The following is a 13,935-nucleotide window of genomic DNA, read 5'->3' on the forward strand; positions in this document are numbered from 1 at the left end:
ATTTTAAGAGTCCTGGGAAATTGATTTTTTTTTAAGGCAATTGCAGTTAAGTGACTTGCCCAGGGTCACACAGCTAGATATGAACTCAGGTTCTCCTGACTCCAGGGCTAGTGTTCTATATACTGCACCTCCTAGTTGACTCAGGGAATTGTGGAACATGGATGCTGATTGGACCATACTGTTTCTTTTGTTTTTGGTGCAGTTGGTTTTCTGTTTTGAGATTTTTCCTTTTTGCTCTGATTCTTCTCTTGTAACATGACTAGGGCAGAAATATGTTTTATGTTATTGTGTATACCTATATCAGATTACCTGCTGTCTAGGGGAGGGGGGGGAGGGAGAAAAATTTGGAATTGAAAATCTTATATAAACAAATGTTGAAAACTATTTCTACATGTAACTGGAAAATAATAAAATACTTTTATTTAAAAAATGATATCACTATATTTGGGTTAATATGAGCTCAGAATGTTCCACCACAGGTCCAAGCATGAATAATCCACATGAACATGTGGAGTGGAGATGTCTCTAAATGTCTAGGCCCTATTAAATTTAATGCCAGGTTTATTTTGTTTTCTTTCTTTTGCTTCTGTTATTATCATTATTTTCATTATATTTTTTCTCTTCACCTCAAAACTCAATATTTATTTAAGATACTTTTATGGAAAATACTCTGGAAAAGTACATTTTGATTTAAATCATATATATATGCATGTTATACATACATACATGTTATATACACAGATATATACACAATCCACACTTAAGATAATGGATGAGGATTAGTTTAGGTTAAAATGAGTTTAAGATGGCAAAAACGGAGCCAGATCACAGAGGCAGCCATGACGCGATGAAGGCAGCAGTGCAAAGGACCGAGGGACCACCGCCACTGTGAGTCTTTTAAACAAGCCCAAGAGCGAGATGAACCCTGAAGAACTACAGAAGGGGGAAGAGGAAGAATTCAACACCAGATCCTCGTTGGTACAGTCAGTGAAGAACAACACTCAGATTCTTATCACCTTCCGTAAGAAGCTGCTGGGCCGAGTGAAGGCCTTTGACAGGCACTGAATCATAGTCTTGGAGAATATGAAAGAGATGTGGATGGAGGTACCCAAGACCGGCAAAGGCAAGAAGAAGTCAAAGCCAGTGAACAAAGTTCATTACATTTCCAAGGTGTTCCTGAGGGGGGGATTAGTTCATCATGGTCCTCAGGAACTCACTTATTGATGGCAAGTACTGCAGCCAGAGACTCCCTCTCCTGCCCAACACTTGACTAAGCCCAATTGGAGTACCCCAGGCTCCACTTAGTTTTCCTTTTGTGAATAAAGCCTTGCTGTTTTTTCAAAAAATAATATAAGATGATTATTAGATGAGTAGTATGAAATGATAGTTAATGTAAAAAGCAGAGCAGTGGTTACCAATCATGAATAAAAGGGACTAATGGTGAAGAAAGTTTCTGGTTTCTTCGAAGAAAGGGTATGGAATAAAGCGTACAGATATGGTCAGAAATAGCCAATATAATGAAGTTCATTTATATATCCATCTTTGTTACAAGTCAGGATTCTGTTTGGAATTTGAAAAGTGGAAGTGATATTAAAAATAGAGCATCAATATGCCATTTTTAAAAGTAGTACTGAGCTGAGAATTAACAGGGATCACGATTCTAATCCTATCTCTTAACACTAACTGTGTGATATTGGATAAGCCATTTAATTTCTCTAAACCACAGTTTCTTTCCTTTTTTTCTTTTTGGGGCAATGAGGGTTAAGTGACTTACCTAGGGTCACACAGCTAGTAAGTGTCAAGTGTCTGAGGCCGGATTTGAACTGAGGTCTTCCTGAATCAAGCGCCAGTGCTTTATCCACTGTGTCATCTAGCATCCCCTAAGCCTTAGTTTATTAATCTATAATGTGGAGATAATAATACTTACACAAATGTAATACAAATTTGCCTATTCTTTTGAAAACGTTAAAGAATTTTGTCAATTTGAGATAATATGAGGTACCATAAAGGTCACCTTAGCATAATCATTGTACACAAACCTTAAGGTTGAGAAACTAGAAATTTCACAATTTTCCTTTGGGGTTTAATAATTAGAAATAAAATTGCATATATTATATTAGTAAAAACATCATTACTATTAATTATTATGCACAACAACTCACATAATGTATGTTTGATACAGAGATAATCTTTATGTTTTTTTCTTTTGGCCAACTGCTAGCTTTACAAACATTGGCATTAGTATGTACTTCGGGTTCTTGCTTTTCCATGCAAATGGAAACTTAAGTTTACTTTAGTTCTTGGGGATATAAAACAAGAGACAAATATCTCCAGTAAAATACGGATAGCTGAAAGGATGAGAGCAGTATATTTCTAGAGATGGAAGGAACCCTTTAAAGCCACCTAGTCCAACATTTTAATTTTACTGATGAGGAAACTGAAGCCCTGAAATGTTAAATGGCTTGCCCAAATTCATATAGGTAATGAGGGGCAGGATTTCATTCCACGTCCTTTGTCCCCAAACATAGCACTCTTTCATTATACCACACTGACTCAGAGAATTTTGGGGAAATCAATAATGGTATTGGATGAGGAGGCATTGAAAATTTGTAATCTACATTGATGGAAAGGAATCCTGAAACTGATGAGTATGAGGTAAAACAGAAGCCTATATGCAACAGAGAATACATCTGAACCTGGATTTATGGTGAAATGAGTTACATTACTGGAAAATATGCACATATGTACACATAAGCCCCATTAAAAGAAAAACTATATATATGTGTATACATATATGCATATATTTTCTTGTAATGGGAATTATGTGTCACCATAAATATGCACTCATGCACACATACATATATAATATATACACACACTCATATGCATATATATGCTATATATATGGATATCTTAATTTAAAAAATTTTCCTGCTTTGTATAATACTTTAAGGCTTAGAAGAAAAACAACATGGAATGCTTTTTTTTTTTTTTTTAGGCAATGGGGGTTAAGTGACTTGCCCACAGTCACACAGCTAGTAAGTGTCAAGTGTCTGAGGCCGGATTTGAACTCAGGTACTCCTGAATCCAGGGCCAGTGCTTTAACCACTGTGCCATCTAGCTGCCCCAATGCTTTTTTCAACTAAAAATCTTCCATTAAAATTGAGTTATAAGAAGTAGGAATTATTGAGACAGTATATTTTTCAGAGAAGAAAGCCCCTGTCTTCTTTTTTGTTTTGTTTTGTTTTGGTGAGGCAATTGGGGTTAAGTGACTTGCCCAGGGTCACACAGCCAGTAAGTGTTAAGTGTCTGAAGCCAGATTTGAACTCAGGGCCAGTACTCTATCCACTGCGCCATCTAGCTGCCCCACACTGTCTTCTTCTTTTTTTTTTTTTTGATGTATGAGGTATTTTATTTTTTCCGTTACATGTAAAGATAGTTCTCAACTTTTGTTTATACATGCTTTACAATTTCAGATTTTTCTCCCTCCTTCCCCCCCCTCCCCCCTCCCCTAGACAGCAGGTAATCTGATATAGGTTATATCTATATATCTCTATACATATACATATACATATATATATATATATATACACACATATATATATATATACACATAATAACATTAATCCTATTTCTGCATTAATCCTGTTACAAGAGAAAGAATCAGAGCAGTGATGCAAAACCTCAAAATAAAAAAAAAACACAACAGCACCCAAAATAAAAGAAATAATATGGTTCAATCAGCATCTATACTCCACAGTTCTTTCTTTCTTTTTTTTTCTTGGATTTGGAGATCCTCTTCTATCATGAGTTCCCTGGAACTCTTCTGTACCATTGCATTGGTGAGAAGAATATAGTCCATCACAGTAGGTCAACACTCAATGTTGATGATACTGTATAACAATGTTCTTCTGGTTCTGCTCATCTCACTCATCATCAGCTCACGTAAGACCCTCCAGGTTTCTCTGAACTCTTCCTGCTCATCATTTCTTACAGCACAATAGTATTCCATTGTATTCATATACCACAACTTGTCCAGCCATTCCCCAATTGATGGGCACCCCCTCAACTTCCAATTCCTTGCTACCACGTAAAGAGCAGCTATAAATATTTTTGTACATGGGGGTCCCTTTCCCCCTTCCATGATTTCTTTGGGCAAAAGACCTAAAAGTGGGATTGCTGGGTCAAAGGGTATGGACAGCTTTATCGCCCTTTGGGCATAATTCCAAATTGCTCTCCAGAATGGTTGGATCAGCTCACAGCTCCACCAACAATGCATTAGTGTTCCAATTTTCCCACAGCCTCTCCAACATTTATTATCTTCCTTTTTTGTCATTTTAGCCAATCTGATAGATGTCAGGTGGTACCTCAGAGTTGTTTTAATTTGCATCTCTCTAATCATTAGAGATTTAGAGCATTTTTTCATATGGGAATAGATAGCTTTGGTTTCTTCATCAGAAAACTGCCTGTTCATATCCTTTGACCATTTCTCAATTGGGGAATGACTTGGATTCTTATAAATTTGATTTAATTCCCTATATATTTTAGAGATGAGGCCTTTATCAGAAGCACTGGCCTCAAAAATTATTTCCCAGCTTTCTGCCTCCCTTCCAATTTTGGATGCATTGCTTCTGTTTGTACAAAATTTTTTTAATTTAATATAATCAAAATCATCCATTTTTCATTTTATATTATACTCTATCTCTTGCTTGGTCAAAAACTGTTTTCCTTTCCAAAGATCTGATAGGTACACTATTCCTTTCTCTCCTAATTTACCTATGGTATCACCTCTTATGTCTAAATTATGTATCCATTTTGACCTTATTTTAGTATAAGGTGTAAGATGTTGGTCTATGCCTAATTTCTGCCATACTATCTTCCAGTTTTCCCAGCAGTTTTTGTCAAATACTGAGTTCCTATTCCAGAAGCTGGAGTCTTTGGGTTTATCAAACACTACATTACTAGTGTCATTTACTACTGCATTTCCTGAGCCTAGCCTATTCATTCCATTGATCTACCACTCTATTTTTTAGCCAGTACCAGATAGTTTTGATGACTGCAACTTTATAGTAAAGCTCCAGGTTTGGTACTGCTAACCCACTTTCCTGTGAATTTTTTTTTTCATTATTTCCCTGGATTTTCTTGATATTTTGTTTTTCCAGATGAATTTTGTTATTATTTTTTCTAGCTGTATAAAATAATTTTTAGGTAGTCTGATTGGTATGGCACTGAATAAGTAAATTAATTTAGGCAGTATTGTCATTTTTACTATATTAGCTCTGCCTATCCATGAGCAATTGATATCTTTCCAATTATTTAGATCTGATTTGATTTGTGTGAAGAGTGTTTGGTAGGTGTGTTCATAGAGTTCCTGGGTTTGTCTTGGCAAGTAGACTCCCAAGTATTTTATATTATCTACCATTACTTTTAATGGAATTTCTCTTTCTATCTCTTGCTGCTGGACTTTGTTGGTCATGTATAGAAATGCTGATGATTTATGTGGATTTATTTTATATCCTGCTACTTTGCTAAAGTTGTTAATTGTTTCAAGTAATTTTTGACTTGATTCTCGAGGATTCCTTAAGTATACCATCATATCATCTGCAAAGAGTGATAGTTTTGTTTCCTCCTTGCCTATTCTAATTCCTTTAATTCCTTTCTCTTCTCTGATTGCTAAAGCTAACATTTCTAGAACAATATTAAATAATAGGGGTGATAATGGACATCCCTGTTTCACCCCTGATCTTATTGGGAAGGCCTCTAATTTATCTCCATTGCATATAATACTTGCTGATGGCTTTAGGTAGATACTGTTTATTATTCTAAGGAAAGCTCCATGTATTCCTAAACTCTCTAGTGTTTTTATTAGGAATGGGTGCTGTACTTTGTCAAAAGCTTTCTCTGCATCTATTGAGATAATCATATGATTTTGGTTGGTTTTCTTATTGATGTGGTTGATTATGTTAATAGTTTTCCTAATGTTGAACCAGCCCTGCATTCCTGGTATAAATCCCACCTGGTCATAGTGTATTATCCTGGTGATCACTTGCTGTATTCTCCTTGCTAATATCTTATTTAAGATTTTAGCATCAATATTCATTAGGGAAATTGGTCTATAATTTTCTTTCTCTGTTTTTGCTTTGCCTGGTTTTGGTATCACCACCATATTTGTGTCATAAAACAAATTTGGTAGAACTCCTTCTTCACCTATTTTTCCAAATAATTTGTATAATATTGGAATTAATTGTTCTTTAAATGTTTGGTAAAATTCACCCGTAAACCCATCTGGCCCTGGGGATATTTTCTTAGGGAGTTCATTAATAGCTTGTTCAATTTCTTTTTCTAATATGGGTTTATTTAAGGATTTTATTTCCTCTTCAGTTAACCTGGGCAGTTTGTATTTTTGTAAATATTCATCCATTTCATTTAGATTGTCAAATTTATTGGCATACAGTTGGGCAAAATAATTCCTAATTATTGACTTAATTTCCACTTCATTGGTGGTAACATCACCCTTTTCATTTTTGATACTGGTAATTTGGTTTTCTTCTTTCATTTTTTAAATCAAATTAACCAATATTTTATCTATTTTATTGTTTTTTTTCATAAAACCAGCTCTTAGTTTTATTGATTAATTCTATAGTTTTTTTGCTTTCAATCTTATTGATTTTTCCTTTAATTTTCAGGATCTCTAATTTAGTGTCTAATTGGGGATTTCTAATTTGTTCTTTTTCTAGCTTTTTAAGTTGCATGCCCAATTCCTTAATCTCCTCTTTCTCTTTTTTATTCATGTAAGCATTTAGAGCTATAAATTTTCCCCTAAGCACTGCTTTGGCTGCATCCCATAGATTTTGGTATGTTGTCTCATTATTGTCATTCTCTTGGATAAAGTTATTGATTGTTTCTATCATTTCTTGTTTTGCCCATTCATTCTTTAGAATGAAATTATTTGGTTTCCAATTGATTTTCATTCTACTTTTCCCTGGCTCTTTCTTACATATAACTTTTATTGCATCATGATCTGAGAAGGATGCATTTACTATTTCTGCCTTTCTACATTTGACTATGATGTTTTTGTGCCGTAATACAGGGTCAATTTTTGAAAATGTGCCATGTACTGCTGAGAAAAAAGTATATTCCTTTCTATCCCCATTTACTTTTCTTCAGACATCTATCATGTCTAACTTTTCTAGTAATCTATTCACCTCTTTCACTTCTTTTTTATTTATTTTTTGGCTAGATTAATCTAATTCTGAGAGGGGGAGATTCAGATCCCCCACTAGTATAGTATTACTGTCTAATTCCTCTTGTAACTCGTTTAACTTCTCCTCTAAGAACTTGGATGCTATACCACTTGGCGCATACATATTTAATATTGATATTACTTCATTATCTATAGTACCTTTAAGTAAGATGTAATTTCCTTCCTTATCTCTTTTAATGAGATCTATTTTTGCCTGCACTTTGTCTGAGATAAGGATTGCTACCCCTGCCTTTTTTACTTTAGCTGAGGCATAATATATTCTGCTCCAGCCTTTTACCTTTACTCTGTGTGTATCTCTCTGCTTCAAATGTGTTTCTTGTAAACAGATATTGTAGGGTTCTGGTTTTTAATCCACTCTGCAATTCGCTTCCGTTTTATAGCAGAGTTCATACCATTCACATTCACAGTTATTATTACTGACTGTCTATTCCCCTCCATTCTATTTACCCCCTTTGTACTTTTCCTCCCTTCTTTCACCCTATTCCTCCTCACCGACGTTTTACTTCTTAACCCTGCCTCCCCCAATCTGCCCTCCCTTTTTATCACCCCCCTCTCTTTTCTTTACCCTTTTCTCCCTTGCTTTTGTCCTCCCTTCTATCAGTCCCCCCCTTTCCCTTCCCCTTTTGTTTCCCTAAAGAATGAGTTAAGTTTCTTTATCCCAATGAACGTATATGTTATTCCCTCTTTGAGTCAAATCTAATGAGAATAGGGTTGAAACCATGTTCCCCCCCTCCTTTCTTTCCCTCTATTGTAATAGGATTTTTTTCCACCTCTTCATTTGATATAATTCATTCCATTCCACCTCCCCTTTCCTCTCCTCCCCATAGACTCCCTTTTTATCCCCTAATTCTTTTGTATCATCACATCAAAGACAATTTATATTTATACCCTCTATATAAAGTCCTTCTCTCTGCCCAAATACATTTACAGTTCTTAAGAGTTATGAGTATTATCTTCCTGTGTAGGGATATAAACAGTTTAACCCAATAGGGTAACTTTTTTTTTCCCCCTCTGTTTACCATTTTAAACTTCTCTTGAGTCTTGTATGTTGAGATCAAATTTTCTATTCAGTTCTGGTCTTTTCACCAGGAAAGATTGAAAGTCCCCAATGTCATTAAATGTCCATCTTTTCCCCTGAAAGAAAATGCACATTTTTGCTGGGTAATAGATTCTCGGCTGCAATCCAAGCTCTTTTGCCTTCCGGAATATCATATTCCAAGCCTTGTGGTCCTTTAATGTTGAAGCTGCCAGGTCCTGAGCAATCCTGATTGTGGCTCCATGATATTTAAATTGCTTCTTTCTGGCTGCTTGGAGTATTTTCTCCTTCACCTGATAATTCTGGAATTTGGCTACAATATTCCTTGGAGTTTTCCTTTTGGGGTCTCTTTCAGGAGGTGATCGGTAGATTCTTTCAATGATGATTTTATCCTCTGATTCTATGATATCAGGGAAGTTCTCCTTAATAATTTCCTGGAATATGGTATCTAGATTCTTTTTCTGGTCATGGCTTTCAGGCAGTCCAATGATTCTCAAATTGTCTCTCCTAGATCTGTTTTCCAGATCAGTTGTCTTTCCAATGAGGTATTTCACATTTTCTTCTATTTTTTCATTTTTTTTATTCTGCTTGACTGATTCTTGGTGTCTCATGGATTCCTTATCTTCCAACTGTCCCACTTTAATTTTTAAGGCATTGTTTTCTTCAGTGAGATTATGCACCTTTTTTTCCATTTGGCCAAGTGAATTTTTTAAGGTATTGTTTTCTTCAGTGAGATTATGCAGCTTTTTTTCCATTTGGCCAAATGAATTTTTTAAGGCTTTGTTTTCTTCAGCTTCCTTTTCCAAGCTACTGATTCTTTTTTCATAGTTTGTTTTTGTTTTGCTTTCATTTCTCTCCCCATTTTTTCTTCTACCTCTTGCAATTGATTTTTAAAATCCTTTTTTAGCTCTTCCAGGAAGGCTTTTTGTTCTTGCGACCAATTCACCTTCCCTTGTGAGGCTTCAGATGTAGACAATTTGAGGCTATTGTCCTCATCTGAGTTTGTGTTGGCTTCTTCCCTATTGATACAGAAGCTCTCAATGGAGAGGGCTCTTTTTTGCTTCTTACTCATTATTGCAGCTTATTTATTTATTCTTTAAGTTGAGGTCTGCTCTGGGGGCACCAGGGTCCCTGTTTTGGGCTTCTTGTGCAGGTGTATAGGTGCTGTGTGACCGGGCTTTTATCTGAGGCCTTTATGGTGTGTGGAGATCCCCCGCCCTGCACTTCCTGTCTGATTGTGCTCGGCCAGCCAGGCGCCAGACCCCGGCGTCTGATCCCGTCTGACCCGTTCGTGGCCCTCTCGGCTGGTGCAGGTAGGTTTTTCCACTGTCCTTCTTGGCCACCAGATTTTTGAACCAGGTTCCAGGGGCCTCAGTTGTTTGGCTGTGGCCCGCAGCTCCTGCTGACTTGCCCCGACCCCCTCGGCTCTGGGTTGCTGCCCTGCGCTGGGCCTCCCTTTTGCCCGAGTCAGACCGACCTTTTCCTGAAGTCTTCTAAATTATCTCTGGTTGGAGGACTGTGTCTCTCTGTCTCTTTGCAGGTTCTGTAGTTTCAGAATCTGTCCAGAGGCTTGATTTAATGTTCGTTTTGAGGGAACAGAAGGAGAGCTCAGACAGCTTTCTGCTTCCTCTCTGCCATCTTGGCTCCTCCTCCACACTGTCTTCTTAATAGAGAAGCTCTGTGTCAAAGGAGTCTCAGTGAGGAATAGAAAAGTAAACATATGAAGAGTGTTGGGGCCCATCCAAGCCTCAGATGGAAGTCCCACTTCTCCCTGCTCCCTGCTCCCCCCTCCCCCAAGATACTTACATTTTCTTGTGATTCATGAGTTGGGAAAGGTCCTGAAGAACCAGATTGCTAGATACACACTGGAAGTGAATGGAACACTAATTCCATTTTGTGACTTAGAAGTAATGCTGGGTCTGAATTCAGAGGGCCTAGGTTCAAATTCTGTATTTGCTACTCCCAAGATATGTGACCTTAAGCTTGTCATTACCTCTCTAATCCTTAAATTCCATGATCTACACTATGTAATGGGAGAAAATAGAAATACTCTCTGATCTTCTGGACCAAAAGGAAAATTTCATTACTGATTCCATCTATTATATCTATAGAGATTGACTTTTGAACTGTTTATTAAATTCCTATGTTCCAGGCTTTGCTAAGAACTGAGTAAAATGATTCTCATTGTATGCCTAGCAGTTATAGAGTAAAAGTGGAAACCTAAGAGAATGTAAAGTCTGTGAATGTGGAGTCTGAGTGACTTCTGTGTTTGTATCCCTGGCATCTGGCACAGAAACTGACACCTAGTAGACACTTAATAAATGGTGTGTGTAGGCAGAGGTCTTATTTCCATGATATGTGAATAACATTCAAATTTATATAAATAAACCATTCCTCAACTGATAAATAATCAAAGGATATGAACAAGAAATACTCAAAGGAAGACATAAAGGCAATCAATAGCCATACAAAAAATGCTCTAAATCACAAATAAATATTAGGTAAATATAAATTGAGACATTTAGGTAGCTGAGTGGATAGAGCATTCAGTCTGGAGTCAGGGATGGGTGAGTTCAAGTCTATCCTTGGACACTTACTAGCTGTGTTACTCTAGGCAAGTCACTTAACTTCTGTTTGCCTTATCCCACTGGAGAAGGAATGGAAAACCACTTCTTTATGTTTGCCAAGAAAACCACATGAACAATATTGGCCTGCTAAGGTCCAGAAAGTCACAAACAGTTCCACGACTGAACAACAATAACAAAATGCTAATTAAAACAATTTTGAATTTCTACTTCAGACTCATCGTATTGAAATAGCTAACAAAAATGTGAAATGAAAAATATTGGGGGACCTGTGGGAAAACAAGAACATTTATTGTGTTTTGTGGAGTTATAAATTGGTCCAGTCATTCTGAAAAGAAATTTGGAATCATGTCCTAAAAGTTAATAAATTGTGTCTATCCTTCAACACAGTCATACTGATACTAGGTTTATACTACAAAGAGATCACAGAAGGAGGGAAAGGGTCCATGTATGTACAAGAACAGTTGTACCAGCTATCTCTTTAGTAGCAAAGAACTGGAAATTGAGGAACTGTCCAATTGGGGAATAGCTGAACAGATTAGGGTATGTTAATGTAATGGAATATTACTGTGCTGTAAGAAATGATGATGGGGCAGTTTCAGAGAAATCTGTGGAGATTTCTATAAAGTGATACAGTGTGAAGTGAGCAGAAGCTCAAGAGGAAAAAATAGATAATAGAAACATTCTAAAGGTAAACAGCTTTAAAAGAATTAAAAATGCTGAGAGATGAAATGACTGATGATAATTCCTGAGGACCAAAGATTAAGGATGCTATTCTCCTTCTTGCCAGAGAAGTGATGAACTCAGTTTACAGAATCAGATATACAGTGTTGGAGCTGTACAATATGGGTATTTATTTTGACTTGTCTATGCTATAGTGCCATGTTCCTACTAAAATTCTTTTAATCCCTGGCTGAGGGAAATATGATTTTTTTCCAGGAATTTGTTATTTGCCCCAATGGGGGCTACGTTCAGAGACAGAGAGACAGAGAGAGATAGAGAGATAGAGAAAGAGAGAGAACAAAGAAATGCTTGTTGATTGAAAAAAAAATTTTAAGTGTCTGTTGATTTATTAATGAATAAAACCTTAAATTATGGATAGGTTTGAAGGATCCCAAATCTATGGAAGCCCAAAGTAAAATTTGAAACTGAAATCATATTAGACAAAATTCAGTTTTAGCAATGCTAAGGTTTCAAAAAGTTCCACAAGAATCTTTCATTTGTAGCTATGGAAAAAAATAGGAAGGTAGGAGAGTGAGATGAATAATCTTAAAGTAAAAGGAGGAAGATTTTTTCGTTGTAATTGCTTTTGAAAAAATATATTATTAATTATCTATGTCCTGCTTTTGTTTATTTTATCTTCAATATTCTCCTTTGTAGTTGTAGCCTCTTTTTTATGCTTTGCCCTTCATATAAAAGAGGTACATGATGTTACCATAGACCTCCAAATTCCTGAAGGAAATTGTCATACAACACTGAGTAGATAAAACATTTCTGCCTTATAGAAGAATTCAAGAAAACACTAGAACTAACCAGTGCTGGACTCAGAGCCACCTGCAAGTTTTGAATACATTTGTTATTCTTAAGGCATAAAGTCCTTTTTGGACTTTCTGAAGGTAAACATTTTCCAGTAGAGCTGTGCAATCAAGGAAGCTATCAAGAGTCATTCTTCTAGGACAGTGAGGCAAGCATCACCTCCTGTGTGGATTTGGAGTCAGTAATAGAAATTAACAGTGCCATCTGTAGCTCTGAATATATACGCTAAGGGCTCTGCATGCTTTATGGCATGCATTATGGTATATAGCAGCATTTTTTGCTAAGCTAGTCACAGTTATATTCATTTCCCAGAAAATTAAAAGATCCTAAGGACATAAAGCATTTCAAGGAATTGGGGGGAGGGCAGGTAAGTTTAGCAAACCTGCTCCATTCAGTATTATCTGAAATTCTCCATCTAAACTCATTGCTTTCTTTACTGTATCCTATCATCTCTCCTCAGAAATAAATTTAGCCTTTGATAAACTCAATTATATTTTCTGCTCCAATGGTCTTACTTAGCAATTTATACCATATGTTCACTATTCTTTCTGTGAAATGTCTCCCTGAATTTACTATTTACACCGAGCTCACTAATTCTTAGATAGTTAAATCCATTTTTGAAGTTTGCATAGTTCAAATAGGACCATCTGGGTCCTAGGATGTCATGGTCCTGCTAAGATACTTTTGATGGCTAGTTAAGGGTAACTGATGTCGCTATCCTAGAGAGAGGCTAACAGCTATGTCATCATCCAAAAGATTTTCATTCATCAAAATGGAAGCAACTGTAGTAAAATAAAAATGGAGTGGGGATACAGCATCATACAATGGAAAGAACACAGAATGTGTATCCCTAAGTTCAAGTCCTCTTTCCCCTTGTATTCTTATTGGTCCTTTAAAGTGCACTGAAAATAACAACTCCTCAGTGAAATGTTTTCTAATCCTGCTTATTGTAAACAACTTTCTGCCTTAGACCACACTATATGTCCTCTTTGATGTGGTTCTGATGCATGCATATGGCTTATCACCACTGGGTGCCCATGTGTGTTATGTGTATGCCCATATGGGTTGCTAAATGCATACCATAAGGAGGAAGGTCTACATATATTTGGAATCTTATCTATCCCTCTCTAAAGGAGACTTCTGTCTGGGAAGAGATAGAGGAGCAAAAAAATAGAGGGAAGGAATATGCATTCATATAACATCTGCTAAGAGGCATGTATTATGTTGAATGCTTTACAAATGATCCTCACAATGACCCTGTGAGGGACATGATGCTATTATCCTCATTTAACAGGTTAAGAAACTTAGGCAAACAGGTTAAGTGACTTGTCCAAGGTCACAGAGCTAGGCGTGTCTAGGGCTGGATTTGAACTCAGGCCACTAAGCTGTTCTCTCTAAGGAGGATTACTGTATTAGAATTATATCTATTATCTTTTCTAAATGTTGTCAGTCTATTGAAAATGATTTTTAGGTTCGAGCTACTTCCCCTGATCACTATTCCTTGAAGGGGAAGA

The 13,935-nt window shown here is 36.5% G+C and overlaps 1 pseudogene; it reads left to right on the forward strand.

Annotated features, from left to right (window-relative positions):
* The first annotated feature begins 894 nt into the window (after positions 1-894).
* Positions 895-1,270, forward strand: LOC122751840 (annotated as a pseudogene).
* The last annotated feature ends 12,665 nt before the right edge of the window (positions 1,271-13,935 follow it).

The sequence above is a fragment of the Dromiciops gliroides genome, chromosome 1 (assembly GCF_019393635.1).
Source record: "Dromiciops gliroides isolate mDroGli1 chromosome 1, mDroGli1.pri, whole genome shotgun sequence".
In the NCBI taxonomy this organism is placed as follows: Eukaryota; Metazoa; Chordata; class Mammalia; order Microbiotheria; family Microbiotheriidae; genus Dromiciops; species Dromiciops gliroides.